Source organism: Pseudophryne corroboree, chromosome 5 (genome assembly GCF_028390025.1).
Source record: "Pseudophryne corroboree isolate aPseCor3 chromosome 5, aPseCor3.hap2, whole genome shotgun sequence".
NCBI lineage: Eukaryota > Metazoa > Chordata > Amphibia > Anura > Myobatrachidae > Pseudophryne > Pseudophryne corroboree.
Genome location: NC_086448.1, coordinates 722,322,661 through 722,336,145, shown reverse-complemented (window position 1 = coordinate 722,336,145; position 13,485 = coordinate 722,322,661). Strand labels below are relative to the sequence as shown.

At 46.4% G+C, this 13,485-nt stretch overlaps 1 long non-coding RNA gene across 1 annotated transcript in view; it reads right to left on the bottom strand.

The window, feature by feature from the left end:
* The window catches only part of LOC134929368 (uncharacterized), a 55,487-nt gene extending 42,663 nt beyond the window's left edge, over positions 1-12,824 (bottom strand). Inside the window, exon 1 of the long non-coding RNA XR_010178512.1 lies at positions 12,396-12,824. This is a non-coding gene — a long non-coding RNA (uncharacterized LOC134929368). The remainder of the gene's footprint in view (positions 1-12,395) is intronic.
* Positions 12,825-13,485: the final 661 nt, after the last annotated feature.

Sequence of the window (13,485 nt, the reverse complement as noted above, 5' to 3'; positions counted from 1 at the left end):
ATCTGAATTAGGCCCACTGTTTTTCTGGCGGGCCTGGAAGTGTATTGGCATGGGAGGCTGAAACCTAAGTTGCTTACAATTGTGTAAGGGAACTAGGCCCTGCAAGCTGTGGTAACATCTCGATTTGCATAAATCATGGGGCCATTGATGTACTGGCCGTCCTTCTTTCACTGACCATTTTTGAACGCCACATTTAGTTGTCTGTGGGTTGTTTTTTGCAGATAAGTTTATATTATGGCACATGTCTAAAGGGCCAATGGGCTGGTGGGCCGGTCCTGTCACACAGAGAGCCAGGAAGGCCGCGCGCAGCATGGCCTCCGGCTCTCTGGTCTGGGCGTTTCCTCACCTTCCCTCCTGTCTCTATAGGAATGGGGGGAACGCTGCGAATCCACACCCCCTGTCTTGCAGCACGCCCCCATCATGTGCTTGCTCACATCATCGGTGCGCACGCACATGCCAGGGCTGATTTCTGCCCCTAGTCCATCCCTGATTTTGTGTATTTAGTTGAACTGCACTACAGAGGTTTCAAGCTGAAATCTGTCACTAGGGCATTTATAACGTACCTTCTTGTATCCTCTCCGGGTTAGGCCTAGAGAGGAAATGTTGGTCAACACTTCGGGAGGGGGAGGGGGAGGGTGGCAGGGGGCTAAGCGTCATTAGGGAAAATGCTGTGATTCACCAAGCCAAGGGGAGGGTGCAGGGCTAAAATGAATCAATTTGTGCCATTTCGCCCATCCCCTCCACACAGTGCTGCAATTCCAGTGATAATGGAAAACTATCTTGGGAGTTCGTTAGGGGAACCTCAGCACACTTCCCAGGCCAGATCAAAAATCCTTATACAGCACCGAGACCAAACCCTAACCCCTTTTTTGTTTCCCAGTGGTAATCTCCCCATCCTGTTCCGCCTACTCTTCCAGAGGGTGCTGGGGGTTACCTGAAAAACCTGTAGTCTCCCGCACCTTGCTGGAGAGTAGACAAGTATGGTATATAAGAGGTGGTACGTTAAGTTTCTTTGACAAGAGAAAACCATCAAGTACCAGGCAGCTGTTATTAAAACTTTTTAATTCACATTGTGCTGTTGTTTCCTCTTAGATCCGACCATGGTGCCTGATTCAGTGTTAAAAACAAATTGAAAAAAGCAGCAAATTGTGCCTCGGTGGTGCAGATTTAAAATGTGAATAGAAATTTTAAGTTGGCAAGGTGTGTGTACTAGCTTAATTCTAAATTTCAGTGAAATAACAAATCTGTCCAGCATTTCTGGGCTACATGCAAAAGCAGCCAGTATTTACCCTGCATACAATAAAATAAATGTGTATGCATAATACTTAAAACAAATTATGGAGGTGATTCAGACCTGATCACTGTGATGCGTTTTCCCACAGTGTCGATCACCGATAGACTGCGCATGCATATGCACCACAATGCGCACGTGCGTCGGAAAACAACAGGCATCGCTGGACAGTGACAGGCTGGTGCGAAAATTTAAATCACACACCCATTCGCAAGCTGATTGACAGGAAGAGGCCGTTCGTGGGTGGTAACTGACCGTGTTCTGTGTCAGGGAAAACGCAGGCGTTCCCAAGCGTTTTCAGGGAGGGTGTGTGACGTCAGCTCTGGACCCGATGAGCCTGTTCTCATCGCATGGTAGGAGTAAGTCCTGGCCTGCGCACACACTGCACACAGTGGAAAAATCATTTAATGCTGAGTGAGGTGCAAATGACTGAGGGACTTTTTGCAGCTCGGCGTACACATGCGATCGCACACTTGCACGGCAACTATACACTACCCTTGGCCAGTGACTATCTGATCGCAGCACAACAAATTTAGCAGCCCAGTGATCAGGTCTGAATCACCCGCTATGTCCTACAGTAACCTGTGATGTTTAGTGGGTTCTTGCTGACCCACCACAGTTCCCCGGAATGGTCTGACTACTCAGGATTATATAAACAAAACATTGTTCAACTTCAAACACTGTTCAATTAAGTGAAATGCTTTTCTTTGTGAAATGTATTCTGAATTGTAATATAGAAAGGAATTTCTGCATTCTAATAATTCATCTCCATAGTCAACAAAGATCAAAGTGTTTTGAAGTCAGCAAGTTACTTTAACTCTGAGTGACAACATCACCTTTGCCCCACTTCTTACACAGTGCAAATACCACAACCACAAACCTAATGAGCATTACTTCCAGGCCATGATCTGAACAATAGATTTACTGGGCGTAAAGGTCCTAAACTGCTGCAGCTACGGTAATCCGCTCTGCTGTCAGTCACTGCACCTGGAGTGCGCTGTGCTTAGGAAACTTTCAGAAGTGGCAGAACACTTTCATTTCAAAATCATGTTTATGATCATAACCACTAATACCCCTTTCACACCGCAGCTATAAACCGGTAAATTGCCGGTTTTTAAGCCTTCCAAAATGGGTCTAGCTGCGGTCTGAAAGCTCCACATTGAATTTACCGGTTACAGAATACCAGTATTTTAAAACGGTTAAAAAGCAGGGTCCTACACGGTTCAGACCCGTTTCGTTGTGCAATGTGAAAGGCTCAGAAAAGGTATTTCCAAACCACAGAAGGTGATAGGCTGTCTCCATGCGTGATGTCACCAGGCAGAAGCAGGAAATAAACTGGAGGAAACACATGAGAGTGAAGAAGCATTTTATTATATATAATACAGTTTAAAATGGCAAATTGGAGTGATGAGGAGGTTAGGGAGCTGCTTAGGATCAGAGGGGATGAAGAAATATGTAGACAAATCACTGGGACAGTGAAGGATGCAGTAATCTTCAAAAACATGGTAAAGATGCTTGAAGCTGCTGGGTTCCATCGTACGACTAGCCAAATTATTAATAATTAATTAATTAATAATTAATAATAATGTGTGGGCCAGAAAAGTCCATTTAAAATGACAACCACTGTTTTCTATGGGTGAAACGGGTTCAGTGTGAAAGGTACCAAAACGGTAATGAAATGGTAATATACTGGTTACAACATGCAATGTGAAGGGGGTTAAACTGCTCAGACCCGTTTTAAGAAACGTTTTAAAAGCAGGGTTTGCAATGTGAAAGCGGTATAACATGCACTGTGCACTTAGTTTGTACATGACAGAGCCATGGAAATGTTTGGTAGTTTGTAAGACCAGCGTAGTAGTATTTTTCCCATTGGGTTTGTTGCTGACCGGAGTTCCATTACTGTCTGGAGCCAATACGTGGGGTGATGAGAAGGCTAGTTTGTGAATGGAACACCGGTAGTGTCGTATTATGGTACACGGAATGAAGGGCTTTGCCTCATTGGTCATCTGGATATGTGGGAAATTGACCTGGTAAAAGTTACAGTAAATGCTGAAGCCATCTGTGGAACACAGCTAATTCAGGTCTTGAGCTCACAGAGTCGTTTATGTTACTAAAAGGTTTAGATAGGTTTGTCTGCATTGTACACAAGGCTGCAAGAAATGGTCCAAGAAAATTGCTATATTGCTATATAATGAATCCCTGGCGGCGATGATAGGCCTTCCAGGGGGGTTAAGTAACCTCTTTATCACCCACCTTCTCTAATGAGAGGTTTGCCGTATTCACAATATTTGAGGGTGAAAAGGATTACGAGTGATGAACAGGTTTTGAAAGCTAGCCTTGACAATATGACAGATCATTTTTTAGAGAGGGGATACTCTCTACTCTCATAAGATCTTGAATACTGCTAGAAGAAAGGTTGAATTGTTGGATAGACGTGATACCTTGGTGCAGAGAGAGAGAACGAAAAAGCAGACTAGGATCCACTGGGTTCAGAGATACACCACAGCACAGACACAGATCCAACAATACACTAGGGATTTGTGGCCGGTGGTCAAAAATGACAAGGAACTAAAAAGCGTGAAACACATGGAAATTATGCCCTGAGGGGAAAAATCTTAGAGACTGGACGGTACATACAGATATTACAGGACACATGAGATCAGATACTAGAACAAAAAGTCCTAGGTGTTATAAATGTACTGGCCGCACCACACGTCAGCATATGATAGTGAGCACATTTTTCTATCATCCACATACAGGGAAATGTTACAATATCAGACATGTACTTACGTGCACCAGTTCGTATGTGGTGTACTTGGTGAAATGCCCGTGCGGGCTTTGCTATGTGGGCAAGACTATGCGCACCTTTAAGGAATGCATGGCCTTGCATAGAACGGCAATAAGAGCTGCCATTAATGGTAAAAAATCTGACCAGCCCTTGGTGCGGCACTTTGCTAAATGTAAACATAATATGTCTAATTTCAGATATCTAATCATTGACCACGTGCCAGAAAGTAAAATACATGGAGATAGACATACTCAACTTCTCCGTCTTGAATCTAAGTGGATCTTTATGTTAGATACACTAAAGCCTAGAGCAGGCATTCACAACCACGGTCCTCAAGGCACACTAAAGGTGTGTACACACGGAGCGATATTTCTGAGCGATTTTGACTATATAGTTAGTGCATATCGCTCCGTGTGTACACAGGCAGCGATAGCGATGCGCTTCCCTGCCAGATCGCTATCGCTGGGAAAAATAGACCATGCAGGCAAGTCAATTTTGACTAGCTCGCTGCAAAAGTTAGTTAAAATCGCTATGTGTTTTCTCCCCAGCGATTTTACCCAGCGATAGCGATCCTTAGCCACTCCCCGCCACCCATTTTGGTACCTGTGCGCGGAGGCTGAAGTAGAAGGAAGTGGCGTGCCTGAACTGAAGTTAAAAAGTGAGTGCCTGCTGTTCTCCTCACACTGCAGTGTCGTGTTCAGTTCTGGGGGGGGGGGGGGGAGACCGCTCTGTACTGTCCATCCCCTGGCCGATCTGTAATGTCCGCGGTCCAGGGGGATGGAGGGGAGGAATGGCCGGTACATAGTGTCGGGCCGGGGAGGAGTGTGACTGGGCTGGGGGGCCGGAGGAATGCCTGACGTACTGCAGGGACGTGCAGTCAGGGGAGGCAGGGGAGGCAGTGCCTCCCCTGACATTGTTGGAATAATACAAAGAACATACTTATGACACATGTTATGTGTTATAAGTATCTGCTTTAGCCTTTGTTATTTTAGCAGTTCGTACCTGTGTAAAAAGTGGTCCTGTCAGTGTTGTTGAGGCAGCGCTGTCAGTGCCTCCCGGTGTCTGTGTGTAAGGGCCGGAAGCGGGGGGCGGGGCCAGGAATAGGGCAGGAGAAAGCATTGAAAAAAACTCCTAGAAGCGGCACCTACCTGTAGTGCCGCATTGAAGCAGCGATTGGCCAGTGCGGGATCAGGGGAGGACACTTTGCGGCTACAGGCGCATCACGTGGCTGGTTCCGTTAGAGCCGGGGGCGCAGCGCTGAGTAAGCTGCACGGAAGGCGCGGGGGAATCATTGGCTGCGGAGGTGATAATGCGGAAGGCTGCGAGGACGGGGAGCATCGCTGAGCACTCTCTCTCTCTTCCTTTTTTTGCCCCTCCTTTGTATTGAAGTTTTTATGTCTCAGGGCAGGATGTACTAACCTCCGCCATAACTGCACTTTTCTCTGCGCTCTGACACTCCCCAACACTCCCCCGTCTGTTTTCTCATCCCCTTCTCCCTCTTCCTCACGGCCACGGCCACTGTATTCTCTCATCGCTGCGCTCCCCCTGGCCGTTTGGCGCATGCGCATCCAGGTTCTGCTTTTCCGGGCTGGTTCCATCAGAGCCGGGGGCATGCGCAGACTGGTTCATTATTGATGAACCAGTCCGCGCATGCCCGGAAAAGCTGAACCTGGATGCGCATGCGCCAAACGGCCAGGGGGAGCGCAGCGATGAGAGAATACAGTGGCCGCGGCGGTGAGGAAGAGGGAGAAGGGGATGAGAAAGCAGACAGGGGAGCGGCGGGCAGCGGAGCGGGGAGTGTCAGAGCGCACAGAAAAGTGCAGTTATCGCGATGGCGGAGGTTAGTACATCCCTCCCTAAATTACTGGTTTTACAGGTTTTATTGGATTCTACTGGACAAGTGGACATGACCGGCGTGGGATGTAGGTAAGTAATCTCTCTCTCATTTTTACAGGTACCCCTATTGGATTCTACTGGACAAGTGGACGTGACCGGCGTGGGATTTAGGTAAGTATGTGTGAGTGTGTAAGTGTGTGTTAATAAAATTTTACTGTCACGGTGTGTGTGTTGTGTTTTTATTTGGGTATTTTTTTGTTGTGGAACTACAGGTACCAGCGAGCTCATTATTTCCCCGCATGCTGGTAGTTGTGGTTATCCAAGTACCAGCAAGCGGGGCAGGCTTGCTGGGCCTTGTAGTTCCACAACAAAAAACAATATTCTATTTTTGCACATTTATGACTATCAGCCTGGCACCCACCGCCCAGGGTGCTCGGGACAGCCTCGGGCTTCACCCCTGACCCTTGGGTGCCTGGAGGGGGGGACCCCTTGATTTAAGGGGTCACCACTCATCCAGGGAACCCCGGCCAGGGGTGACTAGTTGGGGGGGTAATGCCACGGCCGCAGGGACCAATATAAAAGTGTCCCCCGGCTGTGGCATTATCTCTCTGGCTAGTGGAGCCCAGTGCTGGTTTTAAAAATACGGGGGACTCCTACATCTTTTGTCCCCTGTATTTTTGGAGCCAGGACCGGACGCAGAGCCCGGTGCTGGTTGTCTAAATACGGGGTACCCCTGTTCAATTTTCCCCCCAGTATTTAAACAGCCAGGACTGGCTCAAAGAGCCCGAGGCTGGTTATACTTAGGAGGGGGGACCTCACGCATTTTTTTTTAATTTTTTTTAACCCATTCACACCCTTTTCCAAAGATAACCATTCACGGATCTCACTGATCCATGCATGCAGGGGCGGATCCAGAAAAAAATTACAGGGGGGGCACCATAAGGGGCGTGGCTTTGTTGGAATGGGCGTGGCTTCGTTTGAATGGGTGTGGTATTGCAGGAAAAGACTACCTTATACCCCAGTTTTGCAACCTGCACGCCCAGACGTTGGCCACCACAGGAAAGAAAAATAATCCTGATTCATGCCCCTTACATTATTTGTCATTTTTCCTCCTTATAGTAATGCCCAGTATACATTATTCCACATACTGCAATGGCCCTTAGACATTATTCCACACACAATAATGCACATGACACAATATGCACACACTGTAATGCCCCAGACACATTATGCCACACACCGTAATGCCTGTGACACATTATGACAGGAATCGCAATGCCCGTTATACATTATGCTACACACTGCACTGCCCCTGATACATTATAGCACATACAATGTCTGTGACACATTATGCCACACACTGCAATGACCTTGAGACATTATACCACAATGCCCGTGATATAGTATACCATACACCGTAATGCCTGTGACACATTCCGCAATGCCTTTATACCCTATGCCACACACCGCAATGCCCGTTATATATTATGCCACACTGCAATGACCCTGAGACATTATACCACATACCACAATGCCCGTGATATAGTATACCACACACCGTAATGCCTGACACATTATGACACACACCGCAATGTCCGTGATACATTATGCCACACACTGCAATGACCCTGAGACATTATACCACATATCACAATGCCAGCGATATAGTATACCATACACCGTAATGCCTGTGACACATTATGACACACACCGCAATGTCCGTGATACATTATGCCACACACCGTAATGCCCATTACACATTAAGTCCTACAGTAAGGCTTCTAATTACTTTTCAAATACCTGCTCGTTGTCAGGGGTTTCATGCACTGGGTGTCATGCTCGTTGCCAGGGGTTTCATGCTCTTGGTTCCATGCACGGTGCCAGGGGTTTTCATGCTCAGGGTGTCATGCTCGTTGCCAGGGGTTTCATGCACTGGGTGTCATGCTCGTTGCCAGGGGTTTCATGCACTGGGTGTCATGCTCGTTGCCAGGGGTTTCATGCACTGGGTGTCATGCTCGTTGCTAGGAGGTAGTCCTTGTTGCTAGGGCTGTGCTCCCAGTGCCACATATGTCCCCAGTGCCAGATATTCCCCCACGGTGCCAGGTACTCACATGCCCCCAGTGCCAAATATAGCCCCCCCCCCATGTGTGCCAGGTACACATATACCCCCAGTGCCAGATATTCCCCGACAGTGCCACATATGCCCCCAGTGCCAGATATCGCCCCCCCCCCCAGTGCTATATATGCCCCCAGTGCCACATATGCCCCAGTGCCAGATATTCCCCCCCAGTGCCACATATGCCCCCAGTGCCAGATATCCCCCCCCAGTGCCACATATGCCCCCAGTGCCAGATATTCCCCCCCAGTGCCATATATGCCCCCAGTGCCAGATATTCCCCCCAGTGCCATATATGTCCCCAGTGCCAGATATTCCCCCCCCCCCTCCCTGCCAAATATGCCCCCAGTGCGTCCTCCCCCCCCCCTTCCTCCGCCGCTGCCGCTGCTCCCCCCGCTCCCCTGCTGTTAGGAGGGACACGGAGGGCACAGTGCACGCCTCTCCTGTGTCCCTCCTGTGTCTCCGGCGGCCGCGGGTCACTGTAATAAAGGAAGTGCTCACGAACGGCACTTCCTTTATGAGACCAGCGGCCGCCGGAGACCCAGGAGGGACACAGGAGAGGCGCGCACTGTGCCCTCCGTGTTCCTCCTAACAGCAGGGGAGGAAACGAGACCGCAGACTGACATGCGGACGCTCGTCCGCATGTCAGTCTGCACTAAAAATGACAGGGGGGGCACGTGCCTTGGTGCCCCCCCCCCTAAATCCGCCACTGCATGCATGACTATCACAAAACGCCAGCAATAAGCAGGTCTCTTTGAAAGATCCATTTTTTTACGAATTCTATGCTTTCCCGGCAGTGTTCGGCTAATGTCGGCAGTGATTGAGAATACAAATTCTTAGTAAATTACAGACTTCTGTTAAATAATACCCGTGTTTGACCGATGGTCTATTGATTCGTATTTGTGGGCTCAGGGGCAGTGGCGGGAATTGGCTCGGCGGCGGTAGGGGTGATCAGTAGGATTCGGCGGACATTATGGCCGCAGTGCCTCACCAGCCACTGACCTCACCGCACACCACTGCGACGTAGGGGGAGTAATGGGGCCGCTCTGAAGTGGAGGAGTGGCTACTCTGTAGTGTCCGGCCGGGGAAGGGGGGGGGGGGGAGGCGCAGCGCACATAGTGTCACAGTGGACCGGAGCTCAGGGTAGCAGCTCCTCTGGCTGACGTCCTGTGAGGGGGGGAGGGGTGCTGCTTGCTGTTATGGGAGAGCATGATCAATGGGGAGGGGGGGGAGAGAAGGTGCTGTTCTGTCAGTGGGGGGGGGGGAGAGAAGGTGCTGTTCTGTCAGTGGGGGGGGGGGAGAAGGTGCTGTTCTGTCAGTGAGGGGGGGGGGGGGAGGTGCTGTTATGTCAGTGGGGGGGAGAAGGTGCTGTTCTGTCAGTGGGGGGGGGAGAAGGTGCTGCTCTGTCAGTGGGGGGGGAGAGAAGGTGCTGTTCTGTCAGTGGGGGGGGGGGGGAGAGAAGGTGCTGTTCTGTCCAGAGCCGGCCTTAGCTATAGGCAGGCTAGGCATTTGCCTAGGGCATCCAAGCATGTCTAGGGCCATCCAAGCATGTCCCTGCAGTATCTCATGCTGGTAAGGGACAGTCTGCAAACTAACTGTTACTTTCCAAATGTATTCAATCAGTACTTGTATACACTGCTGTTTACATTTATTAAAAAAAATGCACACTCTCCCTTAAAGTTCTTAAAACTCCCTCTGACATGCTTGAATGCCCCTGACTTGTGAGAACTCAGACAGACAGCAGAAGCCCAATAACTGCAATGCCTGGACCTGTGACATTTTCACTGACTATATAAGGTTATTATTGGATGGCTCCTTATGATACCACATGCAGTGGCAAACGCAGGATTTGCATGGGGGGGTTTCCAGAACTGGGCGGAGCCAATCACGGGGGTGGGGACTGAGGTGACCCAGTATATGCTGGGTCCGTAAAACTAGTGTGTCTGTGTGTGTGTGTGTGTATATATATATATATACTGTACATATATCTACACACACACACATATATATATATATACATGTATATATATATCTATATATATATATATATATATATACACACACACACACACACACATACATATATAGCATATTAAACATGCATATATATATATATATATATATATATATGTGTGTACAGTACACATATATATACACATGTATGTATATATATATATATATATCTATCTATCATGTGTGTGTGTGTTTATATGTATGTATGTATATACATGTGTATATATGTATGCACATGGATATATATGTACTATAATTAAAACAAAGTAAACTTTTATTGCACTTACAAGTGCCACCAGGAAGACAGCAGGCTGCAGAGGACGCTAGACAGCCATAAATAATACTCATGCAGCTATTAAAAAAAAAAAAAAAAAAATTTGTGGAGGGGGGGTTTCTGGGTGCTCGGAACCCCCCCTGGGTGCGCCACTGCCATGTGTATTTGGAAAAAAAGAAAAAAGAACAGAAAGCGCTAATAGATTCCTTATTAAAAACTTTTATTTTTATTTGTATTTTGCTTTTTTAGTTAATAATATATTGCTCCTTATATTACCTATATATCAGAATACACATTACAGAATTTCACTTTATACGATATTCTAAAAAATCTGGCCACCTTAAAAACAATAACACATTCACAATTAGATACTCTGCTCAGTGCAATAAAATAAACAATTAGATACAAATGGATCCCACTGTTACAAGGTAACCATGCTCCTGATTGATATATATTTCCTTATTCAGATTAAGCTTAAAGCTTTTCAGGTTTTGCAGCTGTGTTTAGAAACAATTTTGACACAGTTTCTCATGCAGAATGTAGAATAATAAACACAAGTCCACGCACTTATGGATTCAATGATGTTAACTTTCAAATGGATTGAACCATATAGTGATTTCAGTAGCTGTTCCTTTTCATTTAGAAGGTATAGATGATTTAATATACAGCAGCAATAAATTGAATACTTGTGATTTAGCGTGTATAAGCCGGGATGTAACCTTCCTTAAAAGCAAAAGGGTTTTTAGAGCTCAGCTGGTGGTTTTAAACTGATTAGATGTATAGCATCAGCCACTTGATAGCTTTTAAATTAGCAAATGAACATGTGGTCTTTTTACTCCAAACGGTAATAGAGATTTTTTCTGCACCTCAGCTGGTATCATAACATGGCCATGTTGTGTGAGAATAATTACCACATAACCTCCTGGGTTCAGATCCTTTTCGCTCCCGGCTCTGGTGCCCAAATGCCTGTATGAGAGCCTTATCCGGAGGTCCTTGGATGTTACCCAGCGCAATGAGGCAGATCTGTGGTGTAGTCCTCGTAGGTAAATAGGAACAAATAAGACGCGTTTCTCCGCCTACAACGCTCGGCGGCTTCCTCAGGATTCCTCCGGATAAGGCTCTCATACAGGCATTTGGGCACCAGAGCCGGGAGCAAAAAGGATCTGAACCCAGGAGGTTATGTGGTAATTATTCTCACACAACATGGCCATGTTATGATACCAGCTGAGGTGCAGAAAAAAATCTCTATTACCGTTTGGAGTAAAAAGACCACATGTTCATTTGCTAATTTAAAAGCTATCAAGTGGCTAATGCTATACATCTAATCAGCTTAAAACCACCAGCTGAGCTGTAAAAACCCTTTTGCTTTTAATGAAGGTTACATCCCGGCTTATACACGCTAAATCACAAGTATTCAATTTATTGCTGCTGTATATTAAATCATCTATACCTTCTAAATGAAAAGGAACAGCTACTGAAATCACTATATGGTTCAATCCATTTGAAAGTTAACATCATTGAATCCATAAGTGCGTGGACTTGTGTTTATTATTCTACATTCTGCATGAGAAACTGTGTCAAAATTGTTTCTAAACACAGCTGCAAAACCTGAAAAGCTTTAAGCTTAATCTGAATAAGGAAATATATATCAATCAGGAGCATGGTTACCTTGTAACAGTGGGATCCATTTGTATCTAATTGTTTATTTTATTGCACTGAGCAGAGTATCTAATTGTGAATGTGTTATTGTTTTTAAGCTGGCCAGATTTTTTAGAATATCGTATAAAGTGAAATTCTGTAATGTGTATTCTGATATATAGGTAATATAAGGAACAATATATTATTAACTAAAAAAGCAAAATACAAATAAAAATAAAAGTTTTTAATAAGGAATCTATTAGCGCTTTCTGTTCTTTTTTCTTTTTTTCTAAGAGTAATGTGGGAAGGGGGGAGAGAAGCCCCCATACTTACAGTGAGCTGCTTTTAGATTATCCATTAAAAAAAACGAAATAAAAAAACGAATTGGAAAGAGTTAAAAAACACTATAAGACATATATATGCATTAATTGTAAATTACCAATCAGCGCCAGGGGGTCACTTTGTTGTGCCCTTCTTTCTTTGCTGTGTATTTGGAAGACTGCTTCACATAAATCTGACATCACCTATACTGCTTGTGCACAGGGGGGAGGTGTACCCTGCCATCGTGTGTCTCTTATCCCTGTGCAAACCCCAGGTGTCTGCAGGGTAGAGACTAGATCCCCCTCTGTTTCAGTAACTGAAGAGGAACTAGACTATTTAGTATGAGCCTTCTATTTCCTCTTCTGTTTATGTACGTTTTTACGGAAGGGGAACTAGACACTATCAAAGTGGAGACTAGATCCCCCTCTGTTTCAGTAACTGAAGAGGAACTAGATTATTTATTATAAACCCTCTATTTCCCCTTCTGTTTATGTAAATTTTTGTTCCCCGCTGTTCAGATAGGTTATTTGTTTTTGTCTATGCACCAATGGACCCTCACGGGCTCGCTTCGCTCGCCACGCTTCGGGCTCGGTGTCTCGCTCCGCTCCGCTCCGCTCGCCACAGGTTACTATTCCAAATAGTTTGTGACATGTCTTATGGGAAAGGTCCTCTCCACGAAGGGAAACTAGATGCTACCCTGTTGAAAAACGGACCGTCACATGGTCTGGTCACATGTCCTGTGATGTCACTGGCTAACATTTACGGAAGGGGAACTAGACACTTCCGTGTCTGCAGGGACATAACAGTGTTCTCCTCACACTTTATTTCCTAGTCAGTCCATGCCGTAAAATTCCCCTGCCATTATGGCATACCCTGTGATGTCACATCCCTTGTATGGGTGCCCCTTTAACGGGTGTGAGCGCAAGCACGCACCCACTCTGCTACCCCCATCTCACAAAACGCAGTCACGGATCCAGGGAGCTGCATGGGCGCACACACTGACTGCAAGCACGCCAGCAAGCAAAACAAAGTTTTATTAAAAAAGCTACTAGCATTACTAATGTGGGGCATATGTGTAAGGTGCATTGCTATGTGGAATTATGTGTATTATGGGCATCACTGTGTGCCATTATGTAGGGTTGATCTGGCCCACAGTGTACCCCTCCCCGGTGGGCCCCACTGCCTAAGTGTGGCTGGGTCAGATGCAG